Source organism: Falco rusticolus, chromosome 2, assembly GCF_015220075.1.
Source record: "Falco rusticolus isolate bFalRus1 chromosome 2, bFalRus1.pri, whole genome shotgun sequence".
NCBI classification, from domain to species: domain Eukaryota; kingdom Metazoa; phylum Chordata; class Aves; order Falconiformes; family Falconidae; genus Falco; species Falco rusticolus.
Window position 1 is genome coordinate 30,046,816 of NC_051188.1, and position 22,653 is coordinate 30,069,468.

At 40.9% G+C, this 22,653-nt stretch overlaps 2 long non-coding RNA genes across 12 annotated transcripts in view; one reads left to right on the plus strand and one right to left on the minus strand.

Moving 5' to 3' along the window:
• Positions 1-22,653, minus strand: part of LOC119143802 — a 91,951-nt gene that overhangs the window by 40,615 nt on the left and 28,683 nt on the right. For 7 of the 10 annotated variants that reach the window (XR_005102816.1, XR_005102819.1, XR_005102815.1 and 4 more), the window contains 3 exons: positions 17,987-18,138; positions 6,527-6,616; positions 2,447-2,477 (listed from right to left, as the gene is read on the minus strand). This is a non-coding gene — a long non-coding RNA (uncharacterized LOC119143802). Of the gene's footprint in view, positions 1-2,446; positions 2,478-6,526; positions 6,617-7,653; positions 12,250-17,986; positions 18,139-22,653 lie in introns of those variants that run through there. The other 3 variants (XR_005102821.1, XR_005102814.1, XR_005102822.1) reach the window with 2 other exon arrangements.
• Positions 459-22,653, plus strand: part of LOC119143803 — a 79,470-nt gene continuing 57,275 nt past the window's right edge. Inside the window, exon 1 of one of the 2 annotated variants that reach the window (XR_005102829.1) lies at positions 459-806. This is a non-coding gene — a long non-coding RNA (uncharacterized LOC119143803). The remainder of the gene's footprint in view (positions 807-22,653) is intronic. The other variant, XR_005102830.1, reaches the window with a different exon arrangement.

Consider the following 22,653-nt stretch of genomic DNA (forward strand, 5'->3'; position numbering starts at 1 on the left):
CCCCACCCCCCCACCCCCCCCGGGTCTTAATATGTTTTCCCTTCGGCTCCCCAAATTAACCCTTCGGCTCCCTCGGAAAGAAAACCGAGGGCTGCACGGTGCGTTGCACCTGCCCTCGGAGCTCCCAACCCGAGGGGTCGCAACAAGTTTGACCGGGGGATGGAGTCACGACGGGGGTATGGATGTGGACGGTACCGGCGAGGCGAGGTGCGCCGAACCGAGCGGCGGGCCGGCCCCGCCGCTCGGTTCGGCGCGCCTCGCCTCGCTGCCCGCCGGGCGGTGCTGTGCGGCGGCAGCCGGGCGGGGAAGCGGCGCGGTTCTCCCCGCCGCCGCCGCACCGCCCGGTTCCCCCCGTGCTCGGAGCGGCGGCGGGTGGGGTGAGCGCTGAGGTCGCTTGTATGTCCCCGTCCCCCCCGTCGTGTCCCGTTCCGTCCCCCACCCCCCCGCCCCGCCCCTCCACCCCGATATCTTCCACCACCACCACCCCTCGGCGAGGAGTAAGTGCCACCGCTCCGCCTTCTCCTTTTCGCAATGTTGACGCAATCTATAAATAGTGGAACAAAAGGACCAACTTCCTCGCAGCTTTGCTGAAACTGCACAAAAAAGGCAACCGGGGGGGGGACGGGACACACACGGTTATTTTTTATTTTATTTTTCTCCGGTTAAAAGGCGAATCCTCCCCCTCCCCCCGCTACTGGAAGATTATTTTTTTTTTCCTCGCTGCCTCCTATGCTAGCAACGTCCTGCGAGTGGCTATTTTGCTTTTGCACCGAGAGAAGGGCTTCCCCCTCCCTCCTCTTCTGACAGTAAGTGACATTTAGCTACTGCCTTTTCTACGGGGGGGGGGGACGGGACACGGAACGACACAGCTGCCTGCTCGCCTACCTGCCTGCTGCTCCAGAGAGCGGGCAGGAGGGACCTGGTGCTCCGGGTCCGGGGGTCGCAGGCGCTTAGCGCGGGGGAAGGGGAGGGGAGCAGCACCACGGAGCGAGTGGGGATGCGCGCACGGGGGAACGGGGCGTAGGGGACCCGTGGATTTGGACGAAGGGCGGGGGGGACGACAGACACGCACACCGGTAAAATAAGGTGACCGGGAAGAGGGGACGGTTGCCACTGCTCGCCGAACAAAAGCTGACGCTGATATTAAACGGGCTTTTGTTAGGGGGAAGTGTGTGTGTGTGCGCTTGTGTATGCGGGGGGGGGGGGACGGGGACGGACACCCCGCCCGCAGCAAGTTGTCGTGCGGCGGAGGGCACCTTAGACTTGTTTACCGCTCGGCGCAGCGCTCACCGGCGTGTTTACCCTGCACACACGACGCGGGGCTCCCCCACCCCTTCCCCCTCCCCCCTTCCCTCCTCCGTGCCCCGGGCGGGGGGAAGGGGGGGGGGGGGGGATAAACGGAGCGGGATTTAAAAAGGGGGGTGCGCGGTCAGGAGATTCTGATACGATCACGCGTAAAACACCCCCCTTACACCCCCCCCTCCCTTTTGCCGATCGGATCGGTGCAAGCGCAGGCAGTTACTGGCCGGAGGGAGAATTACATCATCCCTTGCTCCAGTGATGCTACCTTTCGTGCCGCTACCATGCGCGCAGGGAAACAAGCGGGGGCGCGCCTCCCCCCTCCCTCACTCCCCCTGCTCGAGCGCAAGCCCGAGCCGGGGGGGGGCGGAGGCGCGCCCCCGCGTCACTCACACACACACACACACACGCCCGCCCGAGTGTTTACAGCGCTCACACAGGCGTATTGTGACGTCGCCTGAGTGACAGCCCGTCGCACCAACGGGGGGGGGGGGGGCGACAAGGCAGAACATGGGCGCCCCGCCCGCCTTCCCCCCCGCCTTCCACGCCGCGCGGGGAGCGGGGCCGCGAGCCGTTCCGCGGGGGGAGGAGGGGGGTGGGGGGGACAAGCCGAACCCAGGGTTTAAATACTTCGAAACTTAAATTCAACGTGTTCGCTGCTCCAGTACTGCGTTACGTGGTGCCGCTTAATGTGCGTTTATGACGTTTGGTGACGTTCTATGCGCATCGTTCTGCGCCTTGGAGAAGCGATTTCTTAGGGGTGTGTGTAAACCTGGGGTACCCGTGGGGTTCGTGCGCTGTCCCCAGCCTCGTGCACCCCCCGGGAGCAAGCTGGTACCCCAGGGGACCGGTGTCCTGCTCCTGGAGGGGTCTGGCACAACGCAGGAGCTGTCAGAGTGATGGCCTTGAGCACTTTGTTGCTCAGAGTAGACGATAAACCCATTATTATTATTATTATTATTATTATTATTATTATTGAAATAGATTTAAGCACCGAGGACAAAATCTAAATTTCACACATCATATGCTTTCCCCAGTGGTACCAGTGTAACGTTACAGGGTTAGAAACTTGTTGTGATTTGCTACTGGGGTGAGAAAAGCGGGATTTTTTTTACTCAGTCTGCAAAAATATTGAAGTAGTACTTACCCACTGCAAAGTCAATAAATCCATAATCACACTAAAAACAACAAAAAGTGTTTTACAAACCGATACTTATCAAGAACTGTTTGCCAGAATGCAGCAGTGTAAAATTATTACTAAAACATCAGCATTTGCTCACTGCAAAATTCAAGTAACCGTGAAGCCCTGTTTAGTAGTACACACAGTTTCTAATGTGTTAATGGTTTGGGTTTCTTCAAAGTGTATTACTTTTTGAAGTCTGGGTGTTTCTGTTTGTGCAGAAAATAGACTGAGAAGCTTTGAGCTCCTACTGTTACAAAAGTTAAAAGGAAGCAAAGTTGAGCTGCTAAGTCGGCAGTCTGGAATGAGTCAATAGTATCTCCTTTGTCCTGCTAGCTGTCTCTGCTGTGGTGTATCTTTGCTCTATTTCCTCTGCACAAGCAAATGAGCATTTCTGCGCTCCGTATATTTAATAGTTAGACTTTATAGGTCTCCTGGTTTCTAAATATTGTAACCTCCCAGTGAAATTCAAATGCATCTGCCTTTCCAGGCTGTACGCAACAGTCATGATGCCGTCAATGACAGTACGCTCACTTCTTTAACCACGCGGGTACTTACACATTTTCCATTATCTATAATTAATGGGACAAATTATTCTGGCTTTGTTGTAGTAAGCCTTCATAAGGGAACAAATATGTCTTTTTGAAGTATTCCATCCTCTCTTGTTTTTACAAAAAACAAAGAAACCAACAAAAGATGGGGACGGAGACAGGAAGGAGATGTAAATAACTCCCACACACACACTTACTTGGGGATTCCCTGGGAGTCTCAGAGGGCAAGGAGGTAACATAGCTGGCTTTTACAACAGGATCACAGGTCCTGACACGGGGTCACAGAGAATCTATGCTTGGCTAGCCCTGTGCTCCAGTTTTGTTTAGCTGGTAGCTAGTCCCTTGAGGGATCAATGTCAACTTGAGCATGCTAACTTCTACAGGCAACGGGCTGGCCGGTGACCGAGAGCTGTAACTGGCTCCTGGAGGGCTCCCTAGTTCTGCTGTGCTTGGAGAGCAAGTGCTGCTCCCGGGCTGCTCCTGTGGCTCTGGAGCTTGTCACAGAAAGAAATCAAAGTGGCAACAGTATAAAGCAAACCACAACACTGTCCGTTTTCTGAAAACAGAAGGTGGGTAGATGTATTGGGTGGATTGGAAAAGCAGCTTGGGTAGGGACGTGGCTCACAGACTGAGGCACAGAAGACAACTCCCATCACCATAAGCTAAGTTTCTGTGTACCTCGAACCCACTTTGCTCTCAAATTTTAGCTTTAGGTTGGTATCAGTCATTCTGCAGATCTGTCACGCTCCCAGAGCTGATAAACAAACATGAATTCAATATCCCACATGTAAAGGTATTAGTGTTCAGCAAATGGAATAGCAGCATACTTTCTCTGTGTTACATGTAAGTCTTAAACAAATCCATTAAGGAAGCAGGTACAGATATATATGCACATACACATACATATCTCCTCACATTAAAAGCCCCTCTGGTTTAACTATCAAAAAGCATTGGAGACTAGAGTTCAGTTACTAGAGTACAAAGAAAAGTGAGACTGTATCAACTCACTGGGAGGTCGAAACATGCATTTTAACTTATACAGTATGTAGTTTTTATTTAATTTTATGTTACCATACAAAGACTTTTCAGGTCTGCAAGAACAAGATAATATTTTGGGGGGTTTATAAAAATAAGGCTTGCTTATTATTAATATACCAAAGTCTGCTTTTCTTTTGATTACCTGATTTACATGTGAGTAATTTAGCGTATGATTACCTGAATGACCATTCCTTTCTCTTTTCATGCTTGAAAAAGATTATCGGTCAACTTCTGCTGTAGTACTGTACCTGTGACCATTCTGACTGTCCCATTTGGTGTCTGATACTTTTTGATTTTTTAAAATGTAATTCTGTACTTCACCCCCCAGTTCTTTTAAAAAAATCTAGCCTCGTAATTCCTAATGATAACAAGCAGTTTTCTCTGGTGACCATAAAGGCCTATGCTATGGATTTCTACAGCTTTCATTTAAAACTCTAAACACATTTCTATCTCTTCAGTTGTAAAGGGTGTTACTAACTTACGTGACTAATACAGACAGCAGAGTCTCCCTGGTTCTGCAAGCAGGCAGTTCCAGTGTTTCAGCTTTTGCACAGTAGCACTTTAACAAGCAGCAGCCATGCATAACCAACAGCACTGCAAGTCCAGTTACTGCTTTTTAGAAGTCTGCACCCAACTCTTAAGTTATCTGAAATGCCCTTTCTGTATTGTTACAGCCATATGACAAAACTATTAACAGCAGGAAAGTGCAGTAGTTATTCACAATGGGTAAGATACAGGGGGAGAAAAAAAAAAAAGTTATAAAAAAATGGAGCCTGAGGCGCAGGAAGAAAGCAGCACAGCTCCAGCTATCCTTTTATAGTAACTGGTGTTTTACAGAAAGTGGGAAAGAAAAGAAAACTCTCTCTCCCTTCCCGCAGCTAGCCAGCGATGGCATGATCCTTCTAACTGCAGACTGACAGCATTCTTGGAGAAATCTTTGTGCAGGTTTCATTTCTAGTATGTGGAAATGAGAAGTATTGTTTTCCCCACTTCCTTCTCTTGAACCTACTTCTGGATTCTGGGTCTTATCTTCTGGCTACTTTGATGGATGTCTGATAGAGCAGTTCTCAAATTTGACATTAGTGCTTGATAAAAAGTAATATATTTTTCAGAATATTTTAAGTACTGTAGTAGTTTTCATGAATATTTTCTACATGTACAGTTAACATTCTGAATATTACATAAGTATTGATGGTATTAGCTAATCGGGGCATTACTGTACAGTGCATACATAATGTGTATACAAGATATGCCCAGCCCAGGCTAAAAAAGTGCGCTCAGCATGGATTACAGCTACAAATAAATCTTTTATAAAAGATGAATGGAAATTAGGAAATCAGTAGTAGTTCATCAGATGAGAAATAAGCCCTTTAGACTGCCTGAAGAAGTAAAAAATAAATATACTGAAAACTAGGCAACACTAGCTGGCAAAATGGAGTATTGAAACCACTGTACTTTTTCAGGACTCTTAGTATCCTTGTTTCTGGCTGAATGTAGTATATGCATGAACATCCTTTCTTATAAAATAATAAAATTCACAAAGATTCCACTGTATGACAGTGTACTGATTGGCTGCCACAACTACTGACTAAATATTAATGTTGGTAGTCTTTCCAAGTTAAATCTATGAACTACTATATCCAAATAACTTTTAAATCCCTACCCACAAGTAAAACTCCAACAAACCCATTTCCTGGCTTGCACATTGTCTATCCTTCTTTGTAAAGATCTGTTTAGTAATTTACTTTGGTTTGTCCATTTTCCTTTTACTAGTTGGTTAGGGAAATATTAGATAGTCTCTTTTGATTTGGGGCTTATTTAATTTTAGTTTTACAACACTAAACAGTGCGATAAACACTGCAGACTAACTAGAAGGAGCGCCACATTAGTGCAATCACTTCAGTTTCGTAACTCCACAGATCCTTATCCCTTACAAGCAATGTTTTACATACCAGTGAGGGAAAATGAAAATGAGGGGGAAGCTCATTATAACCCTCTAAGTGTACTTAGTTTCTAACTCAGACTAGATTAAACCTGGCCTATGTCACAAGAACTGTGAAGGGTGAGAGCAAAGGATCCCGTCTCATAGCGGTCATGCACAATTAATGCCCTCTTCACTCAACAGAGAAAACCAGACCCAAAATGGGAAGGAGGATCTGGCCTGCTACTCTTTCACCTTTGCTCCCCACCCCCATCCTGGGAGCTGTAAAGAAAGGATCAGGTTGCACTATTTTAAAAGCTGGTGCAGTACCCAGCGCTCCCTCAGTGTACTGGAGAGGACTGGGAGAAAACCTCTCTCAGAACTCCCTGCAGGAGTGCGTACTGCTCCATATCCTTTACTCAGGACTGTGGCTGATCAACAGAGCTAAGCCTTCAATTAAGTGCTGAAAACTTCCCCTGCAAATGTACATTATTTTTAGGGACGTATACAAATAAGAATATTACTGAACTAACTTACCTTTGACACGTGGTTTTGAAAGCTTCATGCTTGATGCAAGTCATAAAAACCAAATTATGACAACAGCTCAGCACTACAGATAAAGTAGGCCTGTAAATAAATGAAAAAAGAAATTAAGCATCTTAGCATAATTTCCTGAACGTGCTTAAATAAACTGGATTGATGAAGACATTAAAGAATAATTGCTCTCTCTTTCGTCCCACCATCTGAGTGCCAATTGCTAGTTACTGTTCCTACAGACCTTTCAGGCTAAGTCATACAGCTGATGTTAAATCTGTATCAAGGTGGAAGATGGATGGTGTTTTGGCCAACATTTGGAATGGGAGTCCAAATGAGGGCCTTAATCCTGTCCCTGACTCAGAATTCCACCAACGGCTTCTTGATTCTTAGATAGGGACAACTAAAACTATCCTACATCTCACTGAACCTAAGAGACAAAATAATGCTTACAGGATGTCCCAAGGCTACATATACTAAGGTTATAAAAAGTCTAAAATGAAATAAGTGTTTAGTGACATTTTGTTTACCTGTGTATTTGTCTTTCAAAATATAAAACTCATAGTTCTGGAGGCAAGGTGCCTAGTTAGCAGGGTGTACCACATGTCAAAAAGCTAATCCAGCGAGTTCTGATGCTGTATCGTATCTCTACATAAAAGAACCAAAAATTACAGTGACTGAAATCTGCACCAGTCTTCCACACTCTTCACATTGGATATGAAGACCTGGCCGGGACAGAGCACTAAAAGCCTCATCTCACCCAGGGAAGGATCCTTCTGCAGGAGTTGTGGAAGGAAGCCATAAGCCTCCTCCTGTTGGAATAGGGGAAGTTTTGGGTGCAGTGGGAGAGCCTGCACAAAGCACTGCATAGATGCTGGGCTACGTGTCAGCGGCACTCAGAGCCTAGAAGAGCTGTCTCGTTCGCATACCATCAGCCCATCGGCCCAGCAATGAGCAGATATAAATGCTGTTGAATCTTGCCTCAGCCACTTCTGCCTGAGCTCTGTGAGTTTTAAAAGGATCTCATTCCTGGCTTAAAAAAAGGTCAAGATCTATAGATAAAAAGCTATATATTAGAACTAGGTATTACTGTTGTAGTTGTTAGTAACACATGATTTCATCATACAGGCTGGCAGACACTTCATTTGAAAGCAACAATTAAAATAATGGCAGGTTGTGTCATACAACAACAAATTTACAAGTAGCAGCAAAAGTGTCCTTTTCTCATGTGTAAGATTCATCATTCTGGAGGGACAGCCTGCTGGAAATACGCAAGAGGCACATGAAAACAGAGAGAAAGAGAAGAAGTTTAATGGAAGATGCTGAGCTGGATGACTGAAGCCTTCATCAAATAAGAAAGCAGTATCCCGTTTACCTTCTGATGCTGTGTAAATGAATGAATCAAAGCCCACATATTCTCTTGCAAATCATGCCACAAGGATTCTACCTCTCTGTGCCCCTGAGGTCATGACTGATCATGTACTGACCCCTGACAGACTCCTGCTGCCTTTTCTTTAATACAGCAAGCATACACCTCTTGAACCACTTGAGCCCCTATGAGTGCAATACATTGTATGCTGCCTCCCATTCCTTCTTTTTAAATTATTTTAGTAATCTATACCCCCCAATTTTTTTTCCTATGATCTTTTAGGTCTCTCTACAGCTTTTCTTGCACTGAGAAGCTTCTTGATGCTTAAGTGCACATGTGTTAAGGTACAAGAAAAAACATAAACACCCAACATTCTTTCAGGGAGAGACTTGATGGCTTTTCAGCAAAAGGAATACTTCATTTCAAAGATGATCTTTTTCAACTGAAAGAGGCTCACATTTATATTATCACTAAAACTTTTGCTGAAAGGGGAGGAAACAGTTACTGTAGACAGTATTTGAAAAGGAAGTTCTGTTACAGAACAGACCAAAAAATTTAAGTTCTTACAGTGTATAGAATATGTAATCAATGCTGAGCTGCATATGCCTTAAATACCGAGCTATGTGTGAAGTATTCTTTAATGTGTCCAACAGCCTTGATGGTGAAACCTATACAAGGAGATAATTAATACAATAGCATGCACCAAGCACAAAACTGAGATATTATTTCATTGAAACTTCTCCAGCTCTAACAAAGACACCATTCAAAAAAAAAAAAGGCATTTCAAAGACCACTGTAGATGCTGGACATAGACTGATTCTTAAACTAAAGACAGAAAACTGCTAGCCAAAAGGAATAACCTGAACAAAGGAGAGATTTTCAAGTTTTAGACTTTCAAGTTTGAGACCTCTGGTTCAATCTTATCTATGTTTTCACACATCAGTAGGTTCAGTGCAGTTAGAAATATCCAGTACATGTAATGAAAACAATCTCTATCAGTGGATACAGCATGAACATGATAACATATGTTTTCCAAGCCTAGAGCAATTGTCGAGCAATTACTATTTGTCAAGGCAACACACTTGATAGTCAGGGTCATCTAACCCTAGGTCATCTCCTCCTGCCTTACTCTGAGGTGGCTCTCGGTAACTCAGCTGCCCATCTTTCTTCAATTTGTTCTGAACGTGAGGCGCAGGCCCGGGTTTCTCGGGCTCCAGGTGGTGGGAGAGCAGGGGGTGGCAGAGGCAGTGGCGAGGGGTGCACTTACTGCACCGTGATGGCTCGTCTAAGCCACAGCTGCTGGGGTTTTGTTCCAAGACGAAGGAGGGCCTGTGTGGGTCAGAGAGGACTCCTGGACAACTGATTATTAACCAGGGTTTTCTAAAGCACTTGCAAGGCCCATATTGTGTTTGTTTAGGACCCAGAAATACAAGTGCATGTTATCAGCAGCCGGGGTGGATTGGTTTGTGTCTCTGAGTTGAATCATCAATTCTAGCTACCTTTTAAAACAGAAAGACTTTGTCTTACGCAGTCTGTTTTGGTCTGGGTTTATATCTGACTTTATTTTATTTTTCATTTTAAGGGCCCTCATTCAACTAAATATACCCTCTTTAAAAAGTATGATTTTTTTGCTATCCAGATTGTTATTTCATGCCTGTACAATTTTTATTTAATTTCTCTGTATAACTAGCTTCTGATTCTTAATTTTTACATTTTACGGTAGAAAATTTAATGGCTTTTCTTTGCCACGTGATTCAGTCTTCCAACTATAGTTTGTAAATTGTGTGTTGATGGAAAATGGAATTTAATTAAACTGTAGCAAAAGAACATTTCATTTTTTATCAGTTCAACTTAATAACCATAGATGTACATAACATGCAAGAAAAAAAATCAGAATGTACTGCACTGAAGTCTGATTTATTCAACAAAGAATAATCATTACTAGTTGGTGAACTCAAGTGATTGTTTCTGGTCAGCACAACCATCAAGACTTTAGAACTAGTACATCTCACCCTCTTACAGTTTTTGTTCATGGACCTGATGAGAAAAAATGTAATTGCCTGCTTTTTCATCTCCCCAGTGGATTTTTCAATTTTGAACATACTAGTCATTAATATAAAATAGCCGAGTACATTAAAAGAGGAAAGGGAAAAAAAAAAAGCTATCAGAAGCAGGTTCAGCATTCCGTAGGTTGCAGTTCCAACTGCTCTGCCAGTGACTTCCACCCCTTCAGTGGTTTGATTTTCTCTAAAACTTTGGCATCAAAAAATGTGGTGCATAGTATTTTTATTGTGTTTTTCTAAAATACTATGGTAAATTTAACCTTAATACCGGCTGCCCTACTTCCATACTTAATTTTAAGTGGTCTTGTTAAAAAAGAAGCATTTAATTTAAAAAAAGCATACATGTAGAACTCATTTAAACATATATTAATCATTCCAGGAGGCCACACAAGTAACAGAAAATGTGGATTCCTTCCTTTCTGATTTATCGGCTATTTATGCTATAGTATGTTCAAAACAGAATGGGTTCCTACTGTGCCTGCTGGTGTACATACAAAGTTAAAGAGACAGAGCCCTGGCACAGAGGTTTGCCTTCATTTGCTCAACACCTGAGGTGTTAAAAGTAAGAAGCCAAACAGAAGAGGCTTTTTTTTTTTTTTTTTTTTAAAGCACTGGCTGTTCAGGTGCAGATTTACCAGCAGCAGGAGGCAGAGGGTGAAAGGATGCTATGAAGACTTCTAGATCCCCCCCTGTTACTCTGTCCCTTCCTATTCCACTCCTCCTTGAGCCCTAGCTGTGTTCACCTATGCCTATCTACTGAAAATTGGAAGGACTTTTTGCTTAACCAAGGAACTGAATATAAGCATTGACCACCTTAATCTCTGCTAAATATAGAGACTTCCCATTGAATTTCCATGTCCTTGCTAAGTGACTTAGGAGGATAAACCTACTCTCAGGACAACTCATCAAGTTGAAAGGAAAAGAAGGAAAGTTATTTCTGAGAATGTCCAAAGGTTGTGATCCTGACTTGCTGATTTTTGGAACACGACTTACAGATTGGGCATTACAGATCTGTGGATTTGATTTATTCACTTAGCAAGGTTCAGAATGAAATTCCTCCTCCCAAATTACTGTGGTGGAAACAACACTGTCCCATGGATTTTCTATTCATTTTCTTGCTCTTTTTTCTTTTGGCAGGCTTACAGGTTTCCTGTCTGTAGTAGAGAGAATCTGAAGGCCAGCATAAGGAACCAGAAAAGTCACTATTCAAAATTACAATTGTAGCAACAAGTTTCTAAAGAGGTACAGATGGATAAATTTCGGTTTAGGTAAGGGCATGATTAAATGAGGAAAAAGAAGTGAGGTAGAGGCATTTTATTAACATATGCCGTAAAATCTTTGAAATACCACAGACTATGTAGTTAGCAAAGCTGACAGTGCAGTAAAAGGAACGAGAATGACTGACTAAGGTTGGCTCTAGTTAGTTGAATTAAAGAGGGGAAGGTCCTGTTTCATTTTTGCTAAGACTGTGAGCAGGCCAATATTCATAAATAAAGCCTATTTTAAGAATACGAGAAAGGTCAGACTGGTTCAGGCCAGGCACACACTTGGGCCATTCACCCATCACCAACAGCAGGCATAAGCCAATTCTTGTCCAAATACTCTCTCGGAGAACAGCAGGACTAGGACAAGCACATTTGAGAATGCCCATGGGTTCCAGCATCCAACTTTGTTTTAGTTCAGGGGGTTTCCTGAGCCTGATGTGGTTCGTCTAGTCAGCGACCTTTACTAGATCTCTCTTCCAAGGTCTTGTGCAGTCTCTCCATAGATCCACGTGAACTTCTTTCATCCATACGGTCTTTAGGCAACGAATGTCATGAGTGTATTACCCATGAACACATAAAACAATACAATTCAGAGTATTATTTGCTTTGTATCTGCCTACGGCCAGCTTCATCTGATGCAACCTCATTTTTTTATTGATAGAGACGGTGAAAAGTTGATCTCTGTCCATCTTTTCCCTGTGTGATTTTAAAACACTTATTGCTGTTTTGAAGAAGTGTTAGAGGGGTGCTGTAATTAAAGTCTCTGAAGAAGAGTCCATTGCCCCTGTGCTGGAAATCTATTTCTTCTTAGCCCTGCCAATCATCCGCCAGTTTGCCTGCTATCTGCAGCAGATGCTGAAGCTGCTATTGCACAGAAGTCCTTCCAAGATCCTGGGGAACTGGAAGCTTAGATGAGCACATTCTGAGAGCGCCATTCTTTTCCACTGTTAGGGAAGATGCATTAGAGGAAAAGATGCAGTCATGCATATTGTGCTCTTAAAACCCTGCTGGTCTTTCTGCAAGCAGAATCTGAAAGAATAGTAGGGAGTGGAAATGAAGAGAAGAACATTTGCCAATCCACAGAAATAAGCCCCATTCTAAGAAAATTACTTGCTAATAACTACAGCTGAAGGCATCAATGTAAACTTTATCTTAAAACTGAAGCAGAAAACTGAAGATAAAACCATTTGAGCTTCCTCTAAAGGAGGAGGGCATTGTTTCTAGAGTTTGGCAGTGGACCCTAAGTGGGCACAGTTAACACCATAATTAAAACAGCAGAAGCGTGTGAGTTTCCTATTATTTCAGTAGGAGATTCATAACCCGTGAAGTATACTCCCATTTTCCCTGCTGTGTGCCTTAAAAGGCACAGGAATATTTCTCCAGCTGACAGGAAGGCCCACTTTCTATTTGTAAAAAATTATGTGGATAGGTAAGACAGCTCTCCGTTCTTAGGTAAAAATATAAACAAAGGCCTTTCAGAAAGCTTACTACAAGGTAAGGTATATTGTATCGCTGTACAGAAGAAGATAAGCAGCTATTGCAGAAAAATGCACTTTTAGAGAAATTACGTAAACTCCAGTTAGTGTTAAAGCTATTAAACAGTCCTGTACTACTGAAGTAGAAAAGGTTAAGGGAGACCAATGATGCCAGGATACTCAAACAGGAAGTCTTTTCATTTAGGTTTATGAGTAACTCTAGTTAAAGTGAGTCTATTTGACACAAAATGATCTGTACTGTTGCAAAATAGTTTCTGTCAGCAGATTTCACCTAGGCAACACCCAGTCTATCAGCTATAATCATACTGGGTTTGGCTGCAGGATGCGATTATTATTTTGGAAGGGTATGTTTGGCTAAGCAGGTAAAGAGACTGTACTTGAAGTTTCACAAGACACAAAGAATGGTAAAAAAAAAAAAAAAAAAAGCATTCAAACCCCACATTATTAAATAGGTAAACAAAACATTTTCTCAGGAGCTGTCAGCACCCCACTGGTTAGAATGGGACACCAACTCAGATCTGTTATGAACAAGTGCACATTTAGGAGTCCCCATTTGAAAAAGGTTACTCTGGAAGCCAGGTCATCGCTGTAGGCTCCCTGCTATGGTTAGACATGCTGAAGGCTAGAAAGGCTCAGAACCTCTAACGTTACAGCTCTAACCCCAAATGTTGCCTGGTTCTGCTGGCTTAATTCAGAGTCATATGTCACATAGAAGTTCCTGAAGATGGTCTTGCCCCTCACTGGCTGGTTGACAAAACATATAATAAATTATCACATTGACTGTCGGCACTTGTTCAGTAAGCCCCTGAAAACCAAACCCAAATGTACTTTTGTTCAAGGCAACGGGTCCCAACTCTGGTGTATTTATACGGAGGCAAAGTAACCCCTGAGCATCACTGAGATTTTGAATATGAGCAAATCCCTGTCTCTGAATAGAACTGCCTGTCACCCAGACCCTTCATACATTAAGGTATGAAGATGACACTGTATGGAGTATCGTTTTTTCAAAGTTTAATGAGGAGAGGACTTCTCTGTGTACCACAGACATACGATGTGGCACGTACCATGTAGTTGCAAGGCTGTGGTTTCAGTCAACTTTGCGCACAATGTAGATAAAGTACAGAACCTTTTGGGAGAGAAAACGCTGAGATGTTTTCACTGATCTTGAAAGATGACTTAGAAGCTGATTTAATTGACCTGTTACTGCCTAGGATCTCTCCTAGTAAAAGCTCTTGATAATACAATGTATAACAGCAAAACCATAACCAAGTGTTTCAGACCAATGTTGCTGTTTTTGTAAGTCTGAGAACTATTGATCACATAGTCTTAGACCTGTGTAAACTGAATTAGTCACCTGTTGTGGTACCACACTTCAGTCCTTTGTCTTCTGAGACAGGCTGTGATGATGGCTACTTTTTCTGGAAAGAGGCAAGGGCAACGCAAAGCCAACAGAAAATTGCTGCTTGTTCACAAGAAAGACCAAAGGGTAGCATTCCGTAATGCATCCAGTGTTACTATGAGGAATGTCTTTGCTCTGCTGCACGGACCCCTGTGTAAAAATAGACATCTTGCAGGCTGGCAGTTCAAAATCCCCGAGGATTAGTGATTGGTTAGGAGATTATGGATACTACTCCAGTCTGAATTTGAAACAGCAAATTAAAGTGCTGCGGCACTGGTAGTTGACACTGAACTGCTAGCCCCCTCACCCTTCCTGCAAAGTTGTAGATACAGAGGGCTCTGTCACTGATTTGTAATGGTACATTTGCTTCTGCAGTCAGTCACAGAAGGGAATCTATTTCTGGTGTTTATTGTTTCTAATAAGCTGGATAGCTTGTCAGAGAATAAGAGAGAAAAGCCACACGATGGGCAAGTCACTCAGCACTATGTACAACACTGTACTGAAAATCAATCACTACTATCGGGGCTATAAATACCTAAGGCATTCAACACAAAGCTGGTCACTATCAAGGTCCCTGCAGGGAGCGTGCAAGCAATAAAATAGGTCTTTTCAGGCCCTGAATTTTAAAATACACAAATCAAAGACATGCCATATTGCTGATGAATCTTTTATCCCTTGCTAAGTGCATGGGCAGCAACTTGTGCTGGGAATCACACTCCTCTTGCCTCCATCAGATGTCCCTGATGATAAAAGTCGACACTGGTAATGGATATGTCCCAGAAGCTCAGAATCACAGCTTTTAGGGCATTGAGTAAGGCAAACTGTCTTTAAATCATAACTATAGCTTTACTTGTGGAATTTAGAAACAAACTGATTTCTGTTTGAGGGAAGTCTTCTCCCTCCCTCCCCTGTTGTATGCTTCCTCTTGGAAAATGGCACAGGACGTGTTACTCTCTGAAGAATTACACTAGCCAAAATCTTTAACCCCAGTAATTTATGATTCCTTTACCTATATATGAAGAGGTATACCTAGCATGTTAACTCAAACTGTATTTTGCTAATGGTCATAAGGAGACTCAATTTACTGCATGAAAATAATTATACTGTTACATATAAAGTCAAATGAATCAGACAGTACATACACTGCATTATTTCCATCCTTGTGGTATGATGGAAATAAGGAGATCATGGATGTTTGTACTCACATCACTATTTAATGCCCTGAGAACAGTGGATATGAGGGTGCTTCAAGTAGTAGTCTGCCGATACCATCTCATGGACTCTGCTTGTCCAAAGGATTTGTCCTTGCACTCATGGGGCACATACACGCTAGCAGTGAAATTCATCTACACAACTACTCAAAACAGCAGCCAAAAGCATCCCAGATGAGTTATTCGTGCTCTTTATAAAAAATGTACAATCAGAATAACTCTCTGTGCTTTGGCCAACTTAGATAGAAAACTGGGCTATACAAATTAACACACACACACTAACTGCATTAAGAAAGTAACCGTCTCTTTATACTGTTACTGTATATCACAATATTAGCCTGGAGAGCCCAAAACTACACATAAATACACTTCCTAGTACTCCAGAGAAAAAAATTTTCTTGATTCTGACATTTTCATATTTATTTCTCAAAATTGGCCAAAAAAATTCCAGACTCCTAAATGTTAAACTTATACTTTCCAACCTATATCCAAACATAGGATTGTCTTTCTGAAGTACAGTTTGTACTACTTTGTCCAATCCAATTGTGGTTATGTTAAATAAGGGGATTACCACCACTTTAAAACATTTAATCTGCTAAAATAGAATAACTCAGAATAACTGCACACCATGTTTTCCCAATTCTACCTCCAATTCTGCAGTCTCCTGCCAACTTAAATAAATACTGTATCATTCCAATTTCCTTGTCTATGGTTGTTTACCTCACTTAATCAAACTGCATATATTCTTTTTCTTCCTAACAACCCTTTAATTATTCTTATTGTTTCTGAATGTCCTTATTTAATCTGTAAGTGGTATTTTAAAGATTATTAAATGATAAGTTCATTGGCACCTTTGAAAATGGGGATTAGATCCTCCATTATGATTAGCTTTATATTTTTCTGAGTATCATACCATCCAAAACAGACACAGACATCTTACTGGGGGTCGATTTCGGTAGTAGTTGCATTTGGCCTCTGAAGATATGCAGAACTAAATTTCTCATCATAATAAATCCTCTCTGCTTAAATATATATTTTCTTTTGTCAACAAAAATTACTTTTAAGCTGTTCAGTAAAATGGAAAAGCTGAAAATACAGTTTGCCTTTTATAATGTCAAAGTAGAAATATAAAAGTGAATGTTAAATTACAAAAATTATTAACATACATGTTGAAAAGCAAGTTCTGACAAGTAAAACCAGACAACCTCAGATTTCAATTGTAAGTAAAATAAGCCTTAGTGGTTTTTTTCATTTTTCTCAATTTGTTCAATTCATAAAGCATCTCACAATGTAGAACCATTATTCTCTCTTAAGTCCAGCCACTCAATGTTCAGAGGCCTTTTTAAAGCACTATTTCACTTCTATCCGGGAATTATATTTTCCTACCCTTGTAAAAAAAATGTGAGTTAAACATTCTGAAGCTATTTTCTAGACATGTTCCTCCAAAAGCTTCTCTGACCTATACTGTTTTTCTTCTGCCTAAACTGTATTAATATAAAGGTGCTGTGGTATGTGACTCATATTCTTGAATAATTCTATTCAAGTTGACAACAGTCTTTCTCCAGACTGGCTTGTATTATAAAGCTTTTAAGATTTTGGTGGTCTCTTTCTAAGTTAATTTTCATATAGCATAAGTAGATACCTCCTACTTAAAAAAAACCCAAAACATAAACCAAAGCCATTCAAGCGCAGTATTAAACAGAAAAGTGATACTGGAACCCTTTGGTTCTATATCAAGATAACATGACAGAGCAAGCTACAAAAGTGAAGGGGTGCTACTTCTCTTATTCAGATATTCCTCTCTGGGAGGCTGACAGTGACAGCCACGCAATTCTCCGTACACTATTCACGTTTTTAACGCAGCTGCTTCTAATAATTGAAACTTTTCTACCACAATTTGAGGGAAGAAGGTACAATAAAATGTCCATTTGCAAATGTTTACAACCTTTTCTGTCACAGACCCAATAGAAGAAAAAACACTGAAAGAGAAACACTTTAATTTGAAGACTTTAATTATTGTTTGATATGAGCATGTAAGTCCTTAAGCAGCTAACAGATTAGCACCACAATAAATAGAAATGGTTTTCTGATCATCCTTCAAACTGAACTTCTTAGAAAGAACAGACGTGCTAGCCAGTATTCTGAATAGACTGAATTCTGTCAGTATTCTGAATAGGCAAATGGTCTTCATTCCTTCAGTACCCTTGCTCTCTTACGTTACATATTTTAAGCTCTAACAAAAGCTTATACATGAATGATTCACATTATAATCAGGGCCATGAATGTTGGGAACATGAACCATATATATTCTTTAATGTTTTTGAGTACAGGAAAATAAAATGTCTTGAGGTTTGGAGCAGAAATACAAGTGATACTTTCTAATATCACTAACTAATTTCACTTTAGGGTTCCATTATCACGGCATAGATACTAGGTTTCATTTTTATTACTAACAGGCTTTACTCATTTTAGTTAAAATAGGCTGTTAACCACCAAAAGTAAAATTAATCATCAAAGTTCTGGTTTTGTTTAGGAATCAGACTTTTTAAGATATTCTGTCAAAATAATAAACTCCAGTTATCTGTATGTGACTTAAAAGAAACTGCATGTGTTTTTGAATGCAGAGCATTTCCCCATAGTATCTGCAAAACTATACATACCTGAAAAGCACGTACTAGAGAGAATTAGGAGCCAAGGAAAAAGGGTATTGACAATGCTGGAACCAGCTTCCTATCCGGAGGGTCAGGTAGTGTAAGCAGACTAATTGTACTGCTTGCATGGACAGGTAAAATGCTTTATCCTTATTGATGATCTGTAAATAGAAATCACATGTATATGAACTTTAAAATTAAAATAAGTGAAAATTAAAAAACAGAAAGGCGTACAAAATACAAGTATTCATCTATTGACAAAAAAAATGATACCTGCATTTTTGATGATACAGAAGCATTTTTGATGAAACAGAATAGTGTTCAGACTATCCAATTTCATCTCCATGTTCCAAATTTACTTTTCAAATTAATTCTTAATAATCCAGATTATTTATTGAGTGGAGCCAACAATTATGAAAGAAGATAGATTTAAGAGCATTGTGATGACATAAACTTTTTGTCTAATCTGTTCTAAATTGCCAGTGAGGAAGATGTTCCAGCACCAACAGATAGCCTGGTTCCAGTCTTTAACTGCCCTCGTACTTAGAAGGATTTTTCAAATATGTAGCCTGTTCTTCTTCACTGTAAATTAAGATAATTTTTTCTTGTCCTTCCACAACTGGGTACAAAGGACAATTGATTACCATCTTCTTCACAATAATATTCAGATGCCATATTATTTTCCCTAGCCTTCTCTTCTCTTGACTAAACAAATGCAACTCTTTTGAAACATGCCTCATAGCTCCTGATTTCCAAAAACCTTTTCACTCATGTGCTCTCCCATGAGTTCACATTCACCTGGAAATCAAAATAATTTTCTTTTTCCAGACTTTATTTTAACACAGAGATACAACAATTTTATTCATTGACTTTTATTCTGGTCATTTTGCATGAGCATTCTTTGATTTTGCTTCATCTGTAAAACCAGGCAGTATCAATGTTATTTGGAATTTTGTGGTACTCTAGAGCAGTAGGGCCCACAGACCCTTCAAACAAAAGACATCTGGCCATCTCTTCAGTAACTTTTTTGGAAATCAGTAATGACACTTAGTGGAATAAGTCACTTGTTCTGATTTTTTTTTTCCTTTTCTTGAAAGAACTGGATAAAAAAGGGATTTGGCATACCTTCTACTTAGTAACTCTATAACTTGATCTTTACATTTAACAGCTAAAACAAGAATTATAATATTCTTAGTAAATAAGTAGACAGATAGATGGATGGGCAGGCAGGCATAAATGTAGTTTTCTTTGAGAATCAAGCATAATGGAAGATTTGACTCAAAGCCTGTATCTCTGTTGTCTCAACATAGATAATGTCTGCTGAAAGGTAGAATGTTGCTAGTTGAAGTATATTAAGGAGTCTCTTTCTGGTGATTACACAATTAATAGTTTGTGGTACAAGTACAAGTATGTCACATTCTGCATTGTTTTCATTGAGTTTTGTCTGAATAAAGCAGAAATATTCTGAACCAAGAAAAGTGAAATAAAGGATGTAAGATTAAAACAGATCAAAGAATTTCTGTAAATGCTGCAGTGACCGTCTGTCTTCTACCTTTACAGAATCTAGACAACTTTTTTTAACCAGAGATAGTTTATCCCAGGAACCTCCATATTATTTCCTTGGAAAGAAGAAAAAAATCTTAAAAAGTGCAAAACTGGGCAGCAGTTTATGACATCTAGCCCAGATTTTCTGCTTTTTTGCTCTACTTCAGTTGCACAGACTATGCAATTACACCACTGTCACATATGAAAGTTCTTCTAAAAAGTGGTTTCTATGGTTTGGGTTTGGTTTTTAATATTCATATAGTTTATTCATAGGGTACTTTCATAATGAATTCCTGAAATTTAGTAGTTGTTCTTTGTAATCTAGTTAATCTATCCATCTGCAAAAGATCCAAATCCCATGATACCTAAGGTGTGCTCTCAATATACTAAATGAGTAAGTAAGCTTAAGAGCTCCCGGCAGCATTACACTCCTGCTCAGAGCCACCCATTCCCCACCTCCAGAAAATCCTTTTTTCAATTCCTCTACCCTTCAGCCAAAATTCTGATGTAGTCATCTCCCCCTTTCCATACTCCAACTGAGCTTCCAGCAGCCTCTGAAAACTATGTCCCCTCACTTCCTCAGGGAACAGGGAGAAGCAAACCCCCGAGAACTGATTATTTAAGCAGTAATGATGGACACAGAATGTACTTGCAATGAAGAGAGAAGCAGCTTATGAACACTTCTCTATCACATAGTTTTACCTGCACTATCTGCCATAACATTTTTCAGAATCTCTTTTCGTAGAAGTCTTATGACTTTTTTCCTCAAGACAGGAACTACCAGTCCTGGCAGTTCAGACAGATTTAGAATATGTAATGTATTCAGAAGGAAGTGGACAACTTCAAATACTTTGTCTGGTTGTTTCATTTGATTTTCTAAAACTGTGCTTGAGGGGATCATAGTATTACAATTTTTTATAATGTATTTGCATTTCAAAATTACGAGGTCGTTATAAGAACACTTTTTCAGCTAGATATGTAAGATATTGATAGATTTGCTTCATATTTTTCTCCATCTATGTGTATATAATTCTACTTTCTTACATTGTTCATTGACATTTTCTTGCTTTTTTAAAATGTACTTTGTATTGCTTCCAAGAATGTATGTCTGTTATTTGAAAGAACATAACTCTAATGAAGACAAAGCAAGCCAAAGGTACAGAATTGTACATTCATAGTACAGAAGTGATTCTTCCCAACATAGTTCCCCACTGTGTTGCACATACAGTTGATGGCAATACAGTAAAGCCAGAACAGCCAGTTAGTTCCTCCAGAAAAGCTGCCTGCATTTCTGCAGGACTGCTTCTCCAAATACTTTATCTATAGGCAAATTTATTGCTGAATAGTTATGATGGTCTATTTGCTTCTCAGTGTTCCATTAAGAATAATTTCTTATGAAGAATTGTTTCCAAACACCTACTCCCAACCTTCCTTCTCAACTTCTGGCCATTTTCCTTTGATCTATAATAGGGGTCCTCACACTTTTTAACCAGGGGGCCGGCGCGCGGATGCAGTGGCAGGCAGCCATCTGCGGCTGCTTGGTTTCCCCCCCCAACCCCCGGCGGGGGGGTCTGTAAATACCGGGGGCCGGATTGAGGACCCTGGGGGGCCATATCCAGCCCACGGGCTGTAGTTTGAGGACCCCTGATCTATAACATCCTAAAATTTTGCTCATTTTATTTATTTCATTTATTTCATTTATGTCCTTTATGTCCTCAGCACTCACCAGAGAAGCTGACCCCCTTTCACAATCTGCACGTGGTTATTATTTGAGCAGTTCATTTCTTCTCTTTACCTCTGAGTAACTTGAAAGACAATACTCAACTGAATGCTAACGCATTATGTTCCAACATTGTCTGACTTGCCACATTTTCCCTTCCCTTTTTTTCTGTCTTTAGACTTAAGCAGTTAATCCCAGGTCACAAAGTAGCCTATGAGTGTAATTTTATTTCCCCTTTTTGTGCATCTTGCACATAGTTTTCTACAACCTGTAAAATTAGAAATGATCATGAAAATAACTGGTGAACTCACTAGGTCAAAATATGACCTGGAACCTAATAGTAATTACATCACATACTGGAAAACTGTCCAGGTGATACACAGATTATGTTAACCCCAAGATATTGCATATCCTTTTTTGAAATCTGTATAAATATTTAGTAAAGCACTTAGCCCGTCATGTGCATCATGAGGTCACTATTTTATATTGAAGTGTGCCCACTTCAGCATCAGGTCCTTCTTAAGTCTCAGAATAAAACACCATAAGTGAATGCATTGTATTTCAGGCTTTTAGCCTACAGGGAGGTCCACATAGGTGGAACCCAAACTGCATTTTAATAATAAACTAAATCTGCTCACCCAAATGGTCATATACTGACTTCTTTATTGCAACCTTGCTTATTTTGAAAAGAATATTCACTCATCTAGCTGGTTTTCCAGTTCCCATTTAAAAATACTTCCACATCAGATAAGTACTGGTTTGCTTTTTATTGTACTTCTCCGACTTTCTTAATTTCCCCAAATAATTAGGATTAATTTATTAATTAATTCTAAAATTTAATTTAGATTTTCGACACTATCTTTCCTTTTAAGTCAGACATTACATCCAAATTTATACACCCACTGACGCTTCTGTTCGAGGAACAGTAGTCTGAAAGATACCTATAGATTATTGGGCTTTATGCCATTGCAATTTTAATTTAGAGCGGGCTAGTACAGTTGTAACTGTTGCCAACTGGATGCAGTTCATAAGGTTGCATACACCTTACTGAGCTAAACAGGGCCCGGGCATGTGCTTGAGCTCCACAGTGTGATAAAGCATGCCATTTAACTGCTTGCATGCTCTTTGGTGTGCTTTTGGCCCAGGCCAACAAGCAGTCAGGTAAGACGCAGCAAGGTCTGGGGAACAGCACGGGTTACAGACTGGTGTTAGTGGACAGTATGAACCGGGCCACCCTGCTTCGGAGGAGCAGATGGGTTAGCCACGCCAACGTGAGCTGTAATTTGCTACCAACTCTTGACTGGGCCGTGGTCCCTTTTGTTTTCTAGTTCGGATGTCATCTAAGAAAACTAAATGCAGGTGAAGATCTGTAGCGAGTAGCATACTGTCTCATGCTCCCGTTACCACACCT